Raw genomic sequence first — 15,051 nt, 5'->3', positions numbered from 1 at the left:
TAAGTTTTTTTAATGGGGTTTCTCCATGTTCACCTGCCAATGTAAATCCATTAAATGAGACAAGTTACCAGACAGGAGATCTTGCTAATGCTCTTCCCATTGATAACCTGAACGACAATTAACTTGTGGGCGGTGGTCATGACGGCCTATTTGATGACGTAGTCCCATCGCGATTCCCCAAAAAAGAAGACGCTCTGGATTGATCACTGGAGTCAGATGTGAAGGAAGAGGTTGATCATCAGGAGCCAGATGTGAAGGAGGTTGATCATCAGGAGTCAGATGTGAAGGAGGAGGTTGATCATCAGGAGTCAGATGTGAAGGAGGAGGTTGATCATCAGGAGTCAGATGTGAAGGAGGAGGTTGATCATCAGGAGTCAGATGTGAAGGAGGAGGTTGATCATCAGTGAACCTCGAGGATTGTGTCTAGGCTGGCGTTTGCACTTCCAACTTGGTCATATATTTGAATACATTGAATGTTGACATATTGAACCTATGTTATGTATTTGTACCTCCTGTTTCAGGAAGTGATGTCACTAAGTACTGCCCCTATATATACACACAGTGCATTTGGAAAGTATTCAGACCCCTTCACTTTTTCCACATTTTGTTCCGTTATTCTAAAATGGATTAAATCAATATTTTCCCCTCAATCTACACACAATACCCCATAATAACAACACAATACCCCATAATAACAACACAATACCCCATAACGACAAAGCAAAAACAGGTTTTTATAAATGTTTCAAATGTAACAAAAACAACAACTGAAGTATCACATTTACATACAGTACCAGTCAAAAGTTTGGACACACCTACTCATTCAAGGGTTTTTCCTTTATTTCTACTATTTTCTACATTGTAGAATAATAGTTAAGACATCAAAACAATTAAATAACACATATGGAATCATATAGTAACCAAAAAAGGGTTAATCAATTCTAAATATATTTTATATTTGAGACTCTTCAAAGCAGTCACCCTTTGCCTTGACAGCTTTGCACACTCTTGGCATTATCTCAACCAGCTTCATGAGGTAGTCACCTGGAATTAATTTAAATGAACAGGTGTGCCTTGTTAAATGTTAATTTGTGGAATTTCTTTCCTTCTTGATGCGTTTGAGCCAATCAGTTGTGTTGTGACAAGGTATGGGTAGCTCTCATGAGGATTGCCACCGGAAAGGAAGACCCAGAGTTAACTCTAATGAACGTATCTTCTGCAGCAGAGGTAACTGCACCTCAGATTGCAGCCCAAATAAATGCATCACAGAGTTCAAGTAACAGACATCTCAACATCAACTGTTCAGAGACTGTGTGAATCAGGCCTTCATGGTTGAATTGCTGCATGAAAAAAACCCACTGTTTACAAAAGCTTTGATAAAGAACAAGGCCCACTCACTGTTTACAAAAGCTTTGTTACATCAGCACAACAGTTTTCTAACATAACAGTTGCTAACATAATTGCAAAAGGGTTTTGAACTGATCGATTAGCCTTTTAAAATGATCAACTTGGATTAGCTAACACAACGTGCCATTAGAACACAGGAGTGATAGTTGCTGATAATGGGCCTCACCAAGTGATCATAGGGTCCAGTGAATCATGAAGGTGGATATACAGTTTACATACACCCGAGCCAAATACATTTAAACTCAGTATTTCACAATCCCCGACATTTAATTCTAGTAAAAATTCCCTGTCTTAGGATCACCACTTTATTTTAAGAATGTGAAATGTCAGAATAATAGTAGAGAGAATTATATTTCAGCTTGTATTTCTTTCATCACATTCCCAGTGGGTCAGAAGTTTATATACACTCAATTAGTATTTGGTAGCATTGCCTTTAAATTGTTTAACTTGGGTCAAACGTTTTGGGTAGCCTTCCACAAGCTTCCCACAATAAGTTGGGTGAATTTTGGCCCATTCCTCCTGACAGAGCTGGTGTAACTGAGTCAGGTTGTCGGCCTCCTTGCTCGCACTCGCCCACAAATTTTCTATAGGATTGAGGTCAGGGCTTTGTGATGGCCACTCCAATACCTTGACTTTGTCGTCCTTAAGCCATTTTGCCTCATCTTATGGAAGTATGCTTGGGGTCATTGTCCATTTGGAAGACCCATTTGCGACCAGCCTGTAACTGACTGATGTCTTGAGATGATGCTTCAATATATCCATATAATTTTCCTTCCTCATGGTCCTATCTATTTTGTGAAGTGCACCAGTCCCTCCTGCAGCAAAGCACCCACACAACATGATGATGCCACCCCCGTACTTCAAGGTTAGGATGCTGTTCTTCATCTCCCCTTGGCTTCTCCAAACATAACGATGGTCATTATGGCCAAACAGTTCTATTTTTGTTTCATCAGACCAGAGGACATTTCTCCAAAAAGTACGATCTTTGTCCCCATGTGCAGTTGCAAACCGTAGTCTGGCTTTTTTATGGCGGTTATGGAGCAGTGGCTTCTTCTTTTCTGAGCGGCCTTTCAAGTTATGTCGATATAGGACTTGTTTTACTGTAGATATAGATACTTTTGTACCCAGCATCTTCACATGGTCCTTTGCTGTTGTTCTGGGATTGATTTGCTCTTTTCACACCAAAGTACGTTAATCTCTAGGAGACAGAACACATCTCCATCCTGAGTGGTATGACGGCTTCGTGGTCCCGTGGTGTTTTTACTTGCGTACTATTGTTTGTACAGATGAACGTGGTACCTTCAGGCGTTTGGTAACTGCTCCCAAGGATGAACCAGACTTGTGAAGGTCTACACTTTTTTTTCTGAGGTCTTGACTGATTTCCTTTGATGTCAAGCAGAGAGGCACTGAGTTTGAAGGTAGGCATTGAAATACATCCACAGGTACACCTACAAAGTACTCAAATGATGTCAATCAGAAGCTTCTAAAGCCATGACAATTTTCTGGGATTTTCCAAGCTGTTTAAAGGCACAGTCAACTTAGTGTATGTAAACGTTTGACCCACTGGAATTGTGATACTGTGAATTATAAGTGAAATAATATTCCTGTAAACAATTGTTGGAAAAATTACTTGTTTCATGCACCAAGTAGATGTCCTAACCGACTTGCCAACACTATAGTTTGTTAACAAGACATTTGTGGAGTGGTTGAAAAATGAGTTTTAATGACTCCAACCTAAGTGTATGTAAACTTCCAACTTCACCTGTAGATATTCAATTTAAAAAGTCTGCTGTTTTTCCAGCTACAATAGTCATTTACAACATTAATGATGTCTACACTGTATTTCGGATCAATTTGATGTTATTTTAATGGACAAAAAACGTGCTTTTCTTTAAAAAACAAGGACGTTTTTAAGTGACCCCAAACTTTTGAATGGTAGTGTATATAAAATGGACAGACCAGGTCTAGACTGCTCCTAAATGGTGTAACAATACATCATGTAGATGTATATAATGAACACACTAGGTGTATACTGCTCCTACATGGTGTAACAATACATCATGTAGATGTATATAATGAACACACTAGGTGTATACTGCTCCTACATGGTGAACAACACAGTGCATTCGGAAAGTATTCAAACCCCTTCACTTTTTCCACATTTTGTTATTCAGATCGCTTACTTTGTACTCCGTTGAAACACCTTTGGCAGCGATTACAGCCTAGAGTCTTCTTGGGTATGACGCTACAAGCTTGGCACACCTGTATTTGGGGAGTTTCTCCCATTCTTCTCTGCAGATCCTCTCATGCTCTGTCAGGTTGGATGGAGAGCGTCGCTGCACAGCTATTTTCAGGTCTCTGATCGGGTTCAAGTGCGGGCTCTGGCTGGGCCACTCAAGGTTATTCAGAGACTTCTTCCGAAGTTGTCCTTTTGGTAGGTGAACCTTCACCCCGGTCTGAGGTCCTAAGCTCTCTGTAGCAGCTTTTTATCAAGGATCTCTCTGCACTCTGTTCATCTTTCCCTCAATCCTGACTAGTCTCCCAGTCCCTGCCGCTAAAAAATATCCCCGCAGCATGATGCTGCCACCACTCACGCTTTACGCCAGGCGAGCCGGTTGGCAGTCAGGCCAAAGAGTTCAATCTGGGTTTCATCAGACCAGAGAATCTGGTCTGTCATGTGCCTTTTACTGAGGAGTGGCTTCCGCCTGGCCTCTCTACCATAAAGGCCTGATTGGTGAAGTGCTGCAGAGAGATGGTTGTCCTTCTGGAAGGTTCTCCCATAACCACAGTGGAACTCTGGAGCTCTGTCAGAGTGAACATCGGGTTCTTGGTCACCTCCCTGACCAAGGTCCTTCTCCCCCGATTGCTCAGTTTGGCCAGGCGGCCAGCTCTAGGAAGAAGCTTGGTGGTTCCAAACTTCTTCCATTTAAGAATGATGGCAGCCACTGTGTTCTTGGGGACCTTCAATGCTGCAGACATTTTTTGGTAACCTTCCCCAGAGCTGTGCCTTGACTCAATCCCGTCTCTGAGCTCCACAGACAATTTCTTCAACCTCATGGCTTGGAATTTGCTCTTGCATGCATTGCCAACTGTGGAACCTTATATAGACAGGTATAAACAATATGATTTCATGTGGCACAAAACAAAAACACATTCTCAGTCAAAAATATAAGTCAAAATATAGCCTTTCTTTTCTCTCATGTGATTTCAGGTTCTCTGACTGGGAAAATGTCCTTCCACACAGAGAGAGCAGTGGTTGGACTTTTTTATTTATTGTGTGTGTCCTCTTATGCTCCTTCAGGCTCAACCAGGTAAAACTCTTTCCACACTGGGAACATTGGAAAGGCTTTTCTCCTGTGTGTCCTCATGAGCTTTTAGCCCCCCTCTCCCCTCTACTCTTGAAAAGCTGTTTTTACACTGGGAGCAGTGGTAAGGCTATTCTCCTGTGTTTGCCCACTCATGCTCCTTCAGGCTCCCTAACTGAATAAAACTGTAGCAGGTTTTGAACAGACGACGTTTCCACTCCGAGAATGACAACGGTAAATTACTGTAATTAATACATGTATTAACAGAAATTAATCTAACCAAATGACAGGAAGTAACGGTACATTTACTACTGGTGACATTTGTAAAGGGGAATTGATATAATAAACTCAATCTAAGGGCAATCAATTCACACAATGAAACAACGAAGGAGCAAGAATTGGTGGAAGCCAGCGGAGGGGAGGACATTCTGAAGAGAGACTCACCTATATCTTCACCACACAACCCTCCCCTTCTCCTCGTCTCAACATTTTAAATTATACTCAAGAGACATTATCTTCACACCTATTTGAGATGCTTTTCACTGACAGCCGCAACTCAATAATCAGCGAGGTCTATTGCCACACGCACTACCCAAATATGCATAAGCCTACAAGCTTGTGATTTGAAACCATACACAGCAATTTTTTTTAAAGAAGCTAATTATCCCAGATTCCTCATTTGGGCAAATTTATTTTCATTTACCTCTGTATTGTACACACCACTATGCCATTTATCTCCTGTTCTATTGGACCCACCACTATGTCATTTCCCTCCTGTTCTATTGGACCCACCACTATATAATTTCCATCCTGTTCTATTGGACCCACCACTATACAATCTCTCCTGTTCTATTGGACCCACCACTATGTCATTTCTCTCCTGTTCTATTGGACCCACCACTATGTCATTTACCTCCTGTGCTATTGGTTTTCATATCAACTTTATTTCGTTGTCCAGAAGCCAAAAGAAACAAGCCTAGTTGTTGCAGCTTTAGACTCCCCCTCTTTCTAAGTCTCTAACAGAGATTTTAATCTCTGTCAGATATGAACCTCTACCAGGTGGACTGTTTAGAATGTTTTTTTCTAATAAAAACACTATAGGAGTTGTCTCGAGATGGTTGTGCATATTCATGTCATGAGGCTAGTAGCTTAGCATTTCTCTCCATTGAATACAGGCGGTTGATGTCAACAACCCTCATTGAATATATAAAAAAATAGATTCCAATAATAAGAAGTATCCACCAATCCAAAGAAAGGGGTAGGAGGGAGCTAGAGAACCAGCATTGCCGCTTTGTGGACAAAAACTCCCCTTGTTTGGGCGGAGAGTCATCTTGTCAGTATATCCATAATCTTTGGTGTAGCCAACCCAACTCTCGCATGGCACTATTGAGGGGTAAAACATCATTACACAAAAATCACAACATGCCGTGCCCCCCAGACTGCGATCAGCAGATAGACCCTTCTCAAATATATATGTTAAGTCACTTTTTCGGAACGGAGAAAACAAGGGGTAGCTTGATCTCTACGTCGTCTGATTCTAGCCATATCGAGCCAACCCCGAATACCCAATGTTAGAAAAACAATTTAAGGCGGTACTTACTGGTGTTAGTCAGATCTCCCATCTCCTTCTCCAATGTGACAGTCCCCCCCCCCTCCTCCTCCTCTTTCACTCCAAAAACGGTATCCTCCTCTTCTTTTACTGTAACATCCTTCTCTTTCACTCTGAACGTCTTTCTCTTCTTCTTTCACTGTAACAGCCACACATTCTACTTGTTTTACTGTAACATCCTCCTCTTCCTTCTCCTCTTTCACAACAATGTTCTGCCACAAACCCTCTTTGTCCATCCAGCAGACCTCGTCTTCTTCAACAGGAGGGGAGTAGTTTAGGGAGCTCATGTTCGGGGATGTTAGCTAGCTAGCTATCATTAGCAACTAGGCTAGTGCTAACTTAACCAGCCAGCTACTTTTGCTGACTAATACAAAATAACGTAATATTAGGTTAACAAGTAGATACGACAGAAGTGTGTCTAAAACACAATAGCTAATATACACCGAAAGCGTCTAAATAGCTTGAATCTTTCGGCTATGTTGGCTAGCAAGCAACCAAGGTGGTTGACCAGCTGTTTCTGAAGAACCGTCCACTAGATTATACGTCACGCTGGCAGCGTCGCCTGAAAGACGCACATCGCCGTCTGCTGACTGGAGGGGAAACGCAGTTGAGGATCACATTTTATTTTCAGACAAAGATTATTTTACATGTATTTCATTAAATAATACTATTATAGTGAGACATACACAGACAGCAATGTGATTATTGATTAGTGTGAATACAAAAAGTTTAGTACAGCACATAAGGCAGTTTCATTAAGTCATACTAAATCTAAATAAGTAGCTAGCTACTGTAGGTCTATACTGCTCCTACAAGGTGTAACAATACATGATGTAGATGTATTTAATGAACAGACTAGGTCTGCACTGCTCCTACAAGGTGTAACAATACATCATGTAGATGTATATAATGAACAGACTAGGTCTATACTGCTCCTACATGGTGTAACAATACATCAGTTGAAGTCGGAAGTTTACATACACTTAGGTTGGAGTCATTAAAACACATTTCTTGTTATCAAACTATAGTTTTGGAAAGTCGGTTAGGACATCTACTTTGTGCATGACACAAGTCACTCACCCTCTACTTGTTGATTTACTGTGACATCCTCCTCTTCCTTCTCCTCTTTCACGACAATGTTCAACTCCAGAGCTTCTTTCTACGTCCAGCAGACCACCTCTTCTTTTTAACAGGAGGGGAGAAGTTTAGCGACTAGCCTAGCGCGATGCAAATTTAAGACATCTGCCTGACTAACAACGTAAATATTAAAATAAATGGGGCAAATAGCTATAAAACAGAAGTATGTCTAAAACACATAGGGAAATATGCACTGAAACAGTCTAAAAACCTTGAATGTTTAGGCCATGTCGCCTAGCAAGGTCCCGAGGTTTCTGACTTGCTGTTGTTATTGAAGGAGCGTCTCGTCCACTAGATTATACGTCACACTGGCAGGATCGTCATCAGCTGACTGGAGTGGGTAAAGGAAATGTTTATTTAATTTCTTGACAAAAAGGGGTATTTTTAAAATATATTTAATTAAATAATATTATAGTGATACGTACAAAGGAAAGCATGTGTTGATTGATTAGTGAAGATTTGTAATGAATGAGAATTTATACTTTACATCTAACATCTTTACATTTAAGGCATTGTCATATTCATTCAGTCAAACAAACGCTCTGCAGCCTCGTTTAAAAGTTATCTCCGTTCTATGAAAGCTGCTGGGAACAAACTGGAGAATAGCTAGAGGAAAACAAAACTAACTGTGCATCCTCAGGCCCTAGGCCTAGTATATCATCAGACTGTATACAAACCTAACTGCATTCCCAGGCCCTGGTATATCACCAGACTGCATACAAAGAGGCACTGAACACTGCACACAAGTTATACTTTACCAATCTCATTGCAAATGGTGACGGGAACCCCATACTTATATTTTCTGTAGTAAAGAAATTAGTTCAACCACTCAATAACTCATTCTTTACCCACTCCATTGAATAAAGTACCATTTTTCAAATCCCCAAATCCAAAATAAAGAGCATTTACTTCACTGTACAATCTACCCCTTGATTCAGACCTGTCTCTCTGCTTTACACAGAGCCTCCCAGCTGCAGTTTCACTGTACAATCTACCCCTTGATTCAGACCTGTCTCTCTGCTTTACACGGAGCCTCCCAGCTGCAGTTTCACTGTACAATCTACCCCTTGATTCAGACCTGTCTCTGTGCTTCTCACTGAGCCTCCCAGCTGCAGTTTCACCACATTCTCATTGACAACCCCAACATCTGTCTCTGAAATGGTCCATAATATGAGGTCAACTACCTGCCCCTTGGACCGTTTTCCCACAGGACTCATACAATCATAAATCACTTTCTTAATTCAGGCACTGTGCCTAATTCCCTTAAAACGGCCTCCATCAAACCAACCTCGAGAAAATGTGCATGAACCCTTCCAGTCTGACTAGATACTACAGAACTACCTCTCTACCAACAATCTACATGAATCCTTCCAGTCTGGCTGTACACAACTACAGAAGTACCTCTCTACCAACAATCTGCATGAACACTTCCAGTCTGGCTGTACACAACTACAGAACTACCTCTCAACTACAGGCGGCCGGTTGAACCTTAATTGGGGAGCCACCGTGCTTCTAAATCTGCATTGCTGTTTGGGGTTTTTAGACTGAGTTCCTGTATATCACTTTGTAACATCGGCTGATGTAAAAAGTTGTTTTATAAAAATACATTTGATTACAAGGTGTGGAGACCATCATATTAGGGTAGTGGTACTAGTAGTGGAGCTAGTACAATAACAAGGTGTGGAGACCATCATAGTATAGTAGTGGTATTAGTACAATAACAAGGTGTGGAGACCATCATAGTAGGTTAGTGGTACTAGTACAATAACAAGGTGTGGTGACCATCATAGTATAGTAGTGGTACTAGTACAATAACAAGGTGTGGTGACCATCATAGTAGGGTAGTGGTACTAGTAGTGGAGCTAGTACAATAACAAGGTGTGGAGACCATCATAGTATAGTAGTGGTACTAGTTCAATAACAAGGTGTGGAGACCATCATAGTAGGGTAGTGGCACTAGTAGTGGAGCTAGTACAATAACAAGGTGTGGAGACCATCATAGTATAGTAGTGGCACTAGTAGTGGAGCTAGTGCAATAACAAGGTGTGGAGACCATCATAGTATAGTAGTGGAGCAAGTACAATAACAAGGTGTGGAGACCATCATAGTATAGTAGTGGAGCTAGTACAATAACAAGGTGTGGAGACCATCATAGTATAGTAGTGGTACTAGACCACCATGAATTTCAACTGATTTGAGAAGAAATAGGGAATTATTTCTAAGTGCAAGGGTGCCAATATATTTGGCTGCAGCTGTATCCAATCAAAGTAATTTAACAATATCCAAATCAAATATCAAATCTAATTCAAGGTTGGAGTGAAGAATAGCTAAATTAAATTAATATATGTAATAACTTAATTGTTATGGAGCAAGCGAATTTTCGCAGTCTTAAAAAAAAAAATCGCGCAACATTTCAGCGCCCTGCTATTCATGCCAGGAATATGGTACGTTCATTTGGTTAGTTTGTGTGCAAAGGAAACAGTCAGACCTTTCCAAAAGTGTTTAAATCACGCCTGTGGCATTTACAGAACGTGCGTTTCGGTCGAATAGGTCATGAAAATCTGTTCACTGAAAGTGTAAAAATATATTCTTCCGCGCCTGCAGGCAATTGTTTACAGATAACAGAATTAAATAGAGCCGCGTTCTCATTGGCTACAGCTTCCCCATGCTGTCTACAGTTACGTCATTAGTTTCGCAATTGATTCTTGGTCTAACCCAAACAAGAGAACTACTTTCCTACTGCCACCGCCCAGATTTTCGAGCGACCATTTTCAGCCATGTATTTCTCAACGGACCAGCTAACGATTCCACACGGTCTCATGAGGTATTTTATCGCTTATTAACGTGTAATAATACCTAAAGTAGCATTACAAACGTATTTCGAAGTGTTTTGTGAAAGTTTATCGTCGACTTTTGGCATTTTAAAAAATGACGTTACGTTATAAAATGCTAATTTTTTCCTCCATTCCCAAGGTATTCCTAGCTCGATATCTAGGCTATATATGGACCGATTTAATCGAAAAAAGACCCTAAATGATGTTTATGGGACATCTAGGAGTGCCAAGAATGAAGCTCGTCAAAGGTAAGGAATGTTTTATATTTTATTTCAGCCTTTTCGTTTGCGAGCGCTAACGAAAAATCTGTCGTTTTTTGTAATGCTGCATTTCTGTGAGGTTGCATGGTACAGATAATAGCGTCTCATGCTTTCCCCGAAAAGCATTTTACAAATCTGACTTGGTGAATAAGATTCACAACGAGTGTAGCTTTAATTTGGTATATTGGATGTCAATTTTGATGACATTTTGATTTTTATCATAAACTATGCGTGGTGCACTTGAAATTTCAGAAATTTCAATTCCTATATAGGAAGCGCTTCCATAAAAGGATTTATTAACCTGTTAAGGCATCTGAATAAGCATGAAAGAATGCATACACAGGAGGAGAAGACATACCACTGCTCTCAATGTGGAAAGATATTTTCCCAGTCAGAGGACCTGAAATCACATGAGAGAATAGAGAGACTGTGTTCTGACTTGTGTTTTTGACTGAGAATTTGTGTTTTTGTTTGACACATTAAAATCATATTGTTTAAATGAAAACATGACCAAAAAAATAGGCCTGTTTTTTTTTCTTCATCTTGATCATGTCTAAAATCAAATTAAATATTTTAAAATGTGTATTTCGTTTTCATTATGAGCTTTGATTAATTGTGTACAAGTGTAAACCCTCTGATGTTGTTCATGATATGATTTGGATATTGCTAAATGTAAATGATTATATAAGGAAGTAAGTAGCCTTGGCTTGTAGCTGTTTCTGTATTATGAGGCAGCTTGATGTACAAGTACTTCCCCTGGACAGGACTCTAGTCTATTAATTAATTTAAATCTCTTTCCACACTGGGAGCAGTGGTAGGTCTTATCCCCTCCTGTGTGTGTCCTCTCATGCCTCGTCAGACCCCCTAACTTGGTAAAACTCTTTCCACACAGGGAGCATTGGTAGTGCTTTTCTTGTGGGTGTGTCCTCTCATGCTGTTTCAGGTTCACCAAACCCCTAAAATTCTTTCCACACTGGGAACATTGATAAGGTTTCTCTCCTGTATGCATTCCTCCATGTAATTTCATGGACTTTAACTGGGTAAATCTCTTTCCACATATGGTGCATTGGTAAGGCTTTTTTCCTGTGTGTGTCCTCTCATGCTGTTTCAGGCTCACTAAACCCCTAAAACTCTTTCCACACTGGGAACAGTGATAAGGCTTCTCTCCTGTGTGTGTCCTCTTGTGCCGATTTAGGTTCCCTAACTGGGTAAAATTCTTTCCACAGTGGGAACATAGGAAAGGATTTTCTCCCGTGTGTATTCTCTTGTGTGTTTTCAGGCTCCCTAACCAGGTAAAAGTCATTCCACATTTGGAACAGTGGTAAGGCTTCTCTCCAGAGTGTATTCTCTTGTGTATTAATAGGTACCCTAGTTCGTTAAAACTCTTTCCACACTGGGAGCATTGGAAAGGTTTTTCTCCTGTGTGTGTCCTCTCATGCCTATTCAGGTTCCCTAACTTGGTAAAACTCTTTCCACAGTGGGAGCAGTGATGTCCTCCTTTTGCTTTGGGCGTCTCTGGGTCTGATTGCCCTGAAGGACTCTTCCCGTTGTCAGAGGGAGAGTCTGGTCTCTCTCCTGTCAAAGACAAACAGATTATCTAGTTACTTAGTTGTCTACTGTGCTGTACTGTGTGGCCAAACTTGTGAAACATATAAGTCTATGATTGGTTCAGATTTGGTCTTGTTTGGGGGAGTTCATTAAAATAAAAGCCAGTGTGAAAAACAGTGGTCACCAAGTCAATCATCAAACATTTCTGTAAAAACTCAATGTGTTTTCCGTTTGCTCCAGCAGTATTCTTAAAGTGTATAAGAATTTAGTGAATATTTAGCAAAGTTTTAGTGAATTTTGAATTTAAAATATATATATATTTTCAAATATTAGTTTGATGAGTCCGGCCTACAAGACCCAGTTCCATCTCCTGAGGCTGAAAGCCCAGAGACTTGCACTTTGCTTGGGTGTGCGGTTTTGTCTCGGGGCGCTAAAATGAACATTAGAGGCCATCAAGCTACTATCCTGAGACCGATATTACATTTTTGGCCAATACCGATATCCAATATTTTCCTTGCCCCAAAAAACGATACCGATAACCAATATTTAAAAATGTAGTCGCCTTTAAAGCATTCTAGTACAGTTAAATAGTTCACACACACAAGGATGCAGCGGTCTAAGCCACTGCACCTCAGTGCAAGAGGCATCACTACAGTCCCTGGTTCGAATCCAGGCTGTATCCAGGCTGTATGATTGGGAGTCCCACAGTAGTTGTCTGTTATTGGTGTAGAGAGGGTGACAAAGGAGAGGGATCCCACATGTGGATGTAAGATGCAAATTATAATTATTATGGGAAATATTCATTTAAAATCCAGGAATTTTAAAACTTTAGCTCTCGAGGATATGCCAGTAGGCTACAGTAGGTGGTATCTCTAGATCATGCCAGTAGGTTACAGTAGGTTGTATCTCTCTAGATCATGCCAGTAGGCTACAGTAGGTTGTATCTCTCTAGGCCATGCCAGTAGGTTACAGTAGGTTATGGTAGGTTGTATCTCTCTAGGTCATGCCTGTAGGTTACAGTAGGTTACAGTAGGTTGTAACTCCCAAGGTCATGCCAGTAGGCTACAGTAGGTTGTAAACTCTCTAGGTCGTGGCAGCAGGCTAGAGTAGGTTTTATCCAAGTGGAAACAATGATCACAAACAACTTGCACAATCAAGTTCGACTTAAAATTGATTCCCCATAGCCAGCAACTTTCTTAGTGCAAAGGTTGCATGTTCAGATCTCATCACGGACAACATTTGCATTTGCATTAGCTAACTTTGCAACTACTTACTATTTTTCCAATGTGGAAAGTGTCAAATTTGTTCAACAACAAAATGAATGGCATATTTGCTACGTGAGGTTTACTTGATCCAAAAGAAGTTTAGTAATGCTTAAGCGACATTTTTTTTTTTAAACTTTATTTTACTCGGCAAGTCAGTTAAGAACAAATTCTCATTTTCAATGACGACCTAGGAACAATGGGTTAACTACCTAGTTCAGGGGCAGAACGACAGATTTTTACCTTGCCAGGTAAATCGTGCAACCTAAATAAGAAAATGGTGCTTTGGTAGCGTCCTCATAGCTCTTCATAAAGTAGGATTTCCTTCCCGGGTACATCTGCTGAGCTAGAGTGTTAATTTGTAGTTTGTCTCTAGGATTTTTGAACAAAACCATGTAATTGGCGTTCAAACTGATGGTGCGGCTATTTTTACCTTGGTGAAAGACATTCTACACCAAGTAAAGCACGGACAGGTTTCTATGATGTGTATATTGGGTAAAAGCTTGAGCAATTTCAGGATGTTCGCTACCTGCAAATAGCATATCGTCCAAAAGCAGCAGATTGTTTTTATGAGGAGGGAGAAGTTCATCATCAGACGGATTCAGGTATTCCTTCAAAAAACTAGATTTTTATTGTCTTCAACAATTCATCATACAGAGGTTGATAACAAGAATAACCCCACACAACATTATCAGGCTTTTGAGATAACACATGTTCAGAATTCTCTAAAATACTTTTTACAAAATACGTTTTACCACTATTAGACGGCCCTGCGATTAAGGCCGAAAATGGTAGTTGCAACCGGGGGTCAAAACCTTCTATAGCAGTCATATCTTAAGCTTTAAGACACACTGCGGCTTGTAGCATAAGTCAGTAGCCAAAGGGCAATGTGGTCCCGTCAGGCAAAAGCAGTCTCTTTTCATAGACTACCATGGTGTGGAAATAATCAGAATTTGTTGGTAACATAGGTAAGATGTTTTATATTCATCATATGTTTGTAAGTTACTTCTCATCAAGAATGTTATTTTTGTATAATACTGTGGCAGGGTTGCAGTATCTGTTCTATGTCAAAACTAAGTTGCATGAGCCACAGAGAGGGGAGAGGTCAAAGTGTCATCAAGCGTGTATCTCTTGGCTCCACAATGTCTGTGTGCCAGTCAGTGTGTCTCTGTGATCTTGTCAAGATAGGATTGGTTGTATTTAGAGTTGGTTGTATCTAAATGACAATTTGATATATGCCTGTTGATATGGAGGATTGGTTTATGGTTCTGGGGTTTGAGTAAGGAGACAAAGCTGAACGATTTATTATGTCTATGCTGTCTGACTAAGTGTGTTCTTTGCTATTAAAGGATCGCAGTTGCAATGCAGAGGGGGCTCTCAGAGAATTCACTGAGAGACACTGAATTACCTGAGAGTCACAGGATTGTGATAGAGCTCATATAATTAAAGATGTACTTTGATAACTAACTCTGACTTGTGTGTGTGGTTTGCGCTCATGATTTGGTAAATAGAGGAACATTTCCACGACACTACCCTGAATCTTTTAGTAAGTGGGGCATTCCTTAGATGGAAGCCCTTTTTATCCCTAACCATTTTTTTGTAGGAGCTCAAAATCTCCAAGTCACTATTCCTGTCATTTATGAACCCCTTGACCAAGCGTGTGATTGATTCCAAGTTTACACGCGGGGC

General features: G+C 40.4%; 1 long non-coding RNA gene across 1 annotated transcript; it reads left to right on the top strand.

The window, feature by feature from the left end:
- Window positions 1-10,187: 10,187 nt before the first annotated feature.
- Window positions 10,188-14,829, top strand: LOC115125584 (uncharacterized). Its single transcript, XR_003863000.2, has 3 exons — window positions 10,188-10,282; window positions 10,432-10,540; window positions 12,031-14,829. It is a non-coding gene; the product is annotated as an uncharacterized LOC115125584 (long non-coding RNA).
- The last annotated feature ends 222 nt before the right edge of the window (window positions 14,830-15,051 follow it).

This window comes from Oncorhynchus nerka, linkage group LG2 (assembly GCF_034236695.1).
Source record: "Oncorhynchus nerka isolate Pitt River linkage group LG2, Oner_Uvic_2.0, whole genome shotgun sequence".
NCBI lineage: Eukaryota > Metazoa > Chordata > Actinopteri > Salmoniformes > Salmonidae > Oncorhynchus > Oncorhynchus nerka.
Note: the sequence above shows the minus strand (reverse complement) of the source record. Positions and strands in the feature narration are given on the sequence as shown.